General features: G+C 42.1%; 1 long non-coding RNA gene across 1 annotated transcript in view; it reads right to left on the bottom strand.

Annotated features, from left to right (window-relative positions):
* LOC112402901 (uncharacterized) overlaps window positions 1-1,078 on the bottom strand; it is an 8,683-nt gene extending 7,605 nt beyond the window's left edge. The window contains exon 1 of the long non-coding RNA XR_003003785.1: window positions 805-1,078. This is a non-coding gene — a long non-coding RNA (uncharacterized LOC112402901). The remainder of the gene's footprint in view (window positions 1-804) is intronic.
* Between the last annotated feature and the right edge of the window lie 3,985 nt (window positions 1,079-5,063).

Below are 5,063 nucleotides of genomic sequence, written 5' to 3'. Positions count from 1 at the left end.
TGAGCTGCGGTGAGTGTCCATTTGCATTTGGGCTAACAGAGCCCGTGAATGATGTGCCGCTGTACTGATGTACCGGGAGTTGTCACGGGGACGGGAGGGGCGGTGGGCAACGCTGATGCCCCTTGAGCAGGAACTGGTCTCAGTCAGGGAAAGAACCCTCAGCGAGAGCACCTGAAGCCTCCCTCCACTTAATGCATTTAAAATGTGTTACAGTTTCTCTCGCCCTCTCCTCTTCCGGTTCCCTTACCTCCTTATCTAGTCTTCCCAGGACTTAAAAAGAGACAAACAAACCTCAAAGGTATAGGGTTTCCTCCTCTTTCCTCCCCATGCTGGCTGGGAGCACATTTCTCAACACTTGCTTCATACCAGTCTGTGTGAGTCTGCCTCCTCTCTCTCTCTCTCTCTCTCTCTCTCTCTCTCTCTCTCTCTCACTCTCTCTGTCTCTCTCTCTCCCTCTCTGTCTCTGATTCCCTCTATTTTCTCTTTCTCTCCCCCATTAGTCTTTGATTCTCCTTCCATCCCTCCTTCCCTATAAGTCATAAGATCTGAAAACACAGATTATTTGATCTCTGAAATTTGCAGACAGCAAACTAATTTGAGGCAAGAGAAATGAAATGTTTTCATGTCATTTCAATTTCTGTCTTCTACTGTATCTTCTCAGACACACGTTGGACAGAGTAAGAAAATGTTCGATTCTAAGTTTGTTTTGGTTTTCAACCACAGGCAGCATGTATAACTTTTTTTTTCCCTGAGGAATCCCTGACAGATGGCTTCATCCAAATTTCAGCCCATCCAAACACTTACCTTAAGCAAGAGTGTTAACGTTTCTCCTTGAAATCACCGTTTCTCAAAGGAGGGACAGGATGCTTCTTCAATGGACTAAACTGACGGGGTAGATTCTCGTGGTTCTGCTTTTCTAGGTTATAACCTCGCGGTTTTGTTCGAGGATGAAAAAGAAAAACCAAAACAACAGTGGGACTGTAGTTCCTTTCCTCTCCAAAAGCTATTACGACTGCGTGTCTGTCCGTTAAGGCCGTCAGCTGGCTGGCTGACTGGATTCATCCATCCATTCATCGGCTGTTTGAATAATGATTTATTTAGCGACTATGAAAGGCAGGCTCTGCGATAAAGAGAGGTCCCCGATCACATGGGGTGTCTCCTAGTAGGTGAGACAAATAATCTGATAAAAAAAAGAATGGGGGCTTCCCTGGTGGTGCCGTGGTTAAGAGTCTGCCTGCCGATGCAGGGGACACGGGTTCGTGCCCCGGTCCGGGAAGATCCCACATGCTGCAGAGTGGCTGGGCCCGTGAGCCAGGGCCGCTGAGGCTGCGCGTCCCCCCTCTTATGAGGAGGTGACCCAAGCTAACAGTCACCCTCAACCCAGACCCCGAAAGGCCAATTTCTGTTTTACCACACGTGGCCAGAAAGTCAGTTTCTGCTCAGGGATCCTTATCTTTCTGTCTTTTGGTTTCTTCCCCAGCCCCAGTAGCATCACAGTTCATACCTTGAGGAAGAGACTGCAGCCGGTGCATCTGTCCACTGGGCCAAGTTTCCCACCAAGGTCAGGTGGACGTGATTTTCAAGATCACGGAATGGAAAGAACCCCACATGATCTGTCTTGTTGACATCTTGGAGAATTTTTTACATTTCTGTGTCTTTAATTGGCCTGAAAATACGTTGAGTGAAAAAGGCTTTTTGGTAGTGTTTTAACCAAGGTCAGAGAACCACACGTGGCCCTGAGAAGTTTATTTTGCATCTCAAGCTGGCCAATGATTAGCCTGTCCCGAACGACTTCATCTAAGAGGCACTTAAGTAATGGAGAGTGAATAAAAAATAAAAGCAAATTACAGAGCATGGAGATAAGGGGAAAGCTGGAAAAAAAAGTGGCATTTCACCCTTCAAACTTGGTGGAGATTGAGATCAAGCTATAGATTCTGTCTGCCTGACAGACGGCTTTGAGTTCATTTTATTACTTAACTAGGTCAATACGCTGGAGTCCTCAGTGATCAGGTGGATAGGACCAGATCAGAAAAAACTAGCCTTAAGGGCAAAATAATTTATTAGAGAAAGTTTCAGTCAAACAGGAAGCTCTGATTCTAAATTTGTAGGCACCTGATCATACGTAAAGCCCAAACTGACTGTTTTCAGGAGCTGTTTGACATGTTTTAAAATATGCCTCTCAGTAATTGATCGATCCAGTAAAAACATCATCAAGGACATCGGTGATCTGAACAGCACAATATTGTGTTTACCTACCGAGACATAAACATACACACATATGTATATATGCACGTATGTGTTCATATCTGTGTATGTATCAACTGCACCTGGCTACTGGAAATTACACATTCCTTTTAAGCACACGTGGACTTATTTAAAAATTTATTTCTTAATAGTCATAAACCAAGCTTACAAATTTCAAAGTCCCTAGCCACAATACAAATGAACTAGAAATTAACAACAAAAAGGTAAACTTGAAGGAAACCTCATATACTTGGAAATTTACAACAAAAAAGGACCTATGGCTCAAAGAAGATATCATTATTGAAATTGAAAGTAGTTAAGGTTGAATGATAATGAGCACAGGATTACAAGCTATAAAAACTTGGCAAGCATGGCTAAAGTATATTTTAGGGTGACATTTGTAGCTTTAAATGCTTGTGTTAGAAAAGACGAAAGGCTGACAAGAAATTGGCTATGTGTCCATTTTAGGAAGACAGAAAAAAAGAAATAACTGTATAGGTCCAAAAATCATAGAAAAATGAAAAGAAATAAGAGTTGAAATAAATTAAATAAAAAAGAAACCCACAAAATTGTCAAGGCCAAATTTGCTTAAAATGACAAACTTCTGACAGGTCAAAAAAAAAGAGAGGTCACAGACAGTATCAGGATGAATTAAGGTCGTAAGTACTGATGGAGCAGAGATTAAAATTTAAGGAATATGATGATCAAGTTGATGTTAAATACTTGAAAACGTCTGTGAAGTTGAAAAATGCCTAGAAAAGTGTAAATTATTAAAGCCGACTTAAGAAGTAATAAACACCTGAAGGATCCCATAATTTTGAAAGAATTTGAGTCAGTAGTTAAAAATCTTTCCACAAAATAAATACCAGTTCCAGATGTTTTATCGGTTGTTTATACTCTATTTTCAAGGAACAGATAGTTCCAGCCTTAGACAAACTCTTTTCAAAGAGTAGAAAAAGAGAGAACACTTCTCACCCACAAGACTAATACAACCTTGATTCCAAAAGTAGAAGGAAAATCATGGACCGATGCGGCCGTGAATCTAGAGGCAAGAATCCTAAACAAACTATTTGATAACTAGGGCCAGCAATGATCAAATAGCATTTATTTCTGGAATGATTGACTTTCTATCGTAAAATGTATTATGTAAATCATCATATTTATAGTTTAAAGGAGGAAAATCTCGTGATCACAATAGATTCAGATAAACATTTCACGAAATTCATCAGCCATGCATGATAAAACCTTAGCAAGCTAAGTTTAGGATGGAACTTCCTTTATTTACAGCAAATGACTTTTTCATGGAAAATTATGGAAAGCAATGCCTTTAACATTAGGGATGAAACAAGGGCTGTGGCTGCTCTCACCGTCAACGTTGCTGTGGAGTATAAGCGAGCTCAGTCAAATAAGCAAAGTGCAAGGGTCAGAAAGGAAAAAACAAAGTACCACTATTTGCAGATGATAGGATTTTTTCCATATAGAAAAAGCAAAAAAATCTACAAATTATGAGAAATCACACACACACGCGCGCACACACACACACGCGCGCACACACACACACACACAGTTGTATCCAGTTGGGATCTCTACAGGAAACTGGTAGCATCCTCAACGTGGAGTCTGATGACTAGAAAGATGTAGTCAGGGTGAAGGGAGGCCAACAAAGACGGTCACCCCCAGGTAGGTAACACTGAGGACCCTCAGGCTGTGGGGTGAGAGTGGGGCGTGGATACCAGAACCTGGAGAGGGAGTTGCAGCTCTAGGCAACTTCTGAAAGTGGGAGGTGATTTTGTTTCAGGAGAAGAGCACAGCCCTGCGGCCTGGCTGCCTGAAGGAGAGGGGGCGGGGCCCAACACCCCATCTTACTCTCTTCCTGTCCTCTGCGCTCCTCGCCGTTGCTTCCTATTTCCGACCCTCCTGGGAGCCTGGACGCAGGGACTCCTGGATGTAGAGTCTACGGAGTTCATCTCCTGGATGCAGGGCATGACGGGAACGGCGGAGGGCACACTCGGGGGCCAGGGGAGGATGCCCAGCACACATCTAACAATGCCATGCAGGTCCTTTATGTAGACACATACAATTGTATTCAACTATAATAAGGGAAACTAAACAAATGGAGAAAGAGCCATATTCATGGTAGAAAGACATCATAAAAATGTCAGTTCTCCACGATGTGATGAGAGATTGAAAACAACTTTAATAAAAATTCCAACAGGATATTTTTTTTGCAGGACTTGATTAGCGGATTCTAAATTTTAATGGAAGAGTAAATCGAATAAGCAAGACAGTCTTGAGAAGAACCAGGCAGAACATATACTCTACAAGATATCAAGTCTTCTTATAAGGTTTTAGCAATAAAGACACGGTCTATTAGCACAGTGAGACCAAAGGAATAGAATAGAGAGCCCAGAAAGAGGCCCATCAGACAGAAATCCCATACATGGCAGAGCTCACAACTGCAGGTCAGTGTGGAAATGATGAGTCATTCAAAAAGTGGTGCTGTTATCGTGTATTAATGCATATGTGTGGAATCTGAAAAAATTGGTATAGACGATCTTATTTACAAAGCAGAAATAGAGACACAGACGTAGAGAACAAATGTAAGGATGTCGAGGGGGAAGCGGGGGGTGGGATGAATTAGGAGATTGGGATTGACATATATACACTATTGATACTCTGTATAAAATAGGTAACTAATGAGAACCTACTGTATAGCACAGGGAGCTCTACTCAATGCTCTGTGGCGACCTAAATGAGAAGGAAATCCAAAAAAGAGGGGATATATGTATATGCATAGCTGATTCACTTTGCTGTACAGT

The sequence above is a fragment of the Neophocaena asiaeorientalis genome, unplaced genomic scaffold, assembly GCF_003031525.2.
Source record: "Neophocaena asiaeorientalis asiaeorientalis breed wild unplaced genomic scaffold, Neophocaena_asiaeorientalis_V1.1 scaffold4, whole genome shotgun sequence".
Lineage (NCBI taxonomy): Eukaryota > Metazoa > Chordata > Mammalia > Artiodactyla > Phocoenidae > Neophocaena > Neophocaena asiaeorientalis.
This window is presented reverse-complemented; position numbering and strand designations above follow the sequence as displayed.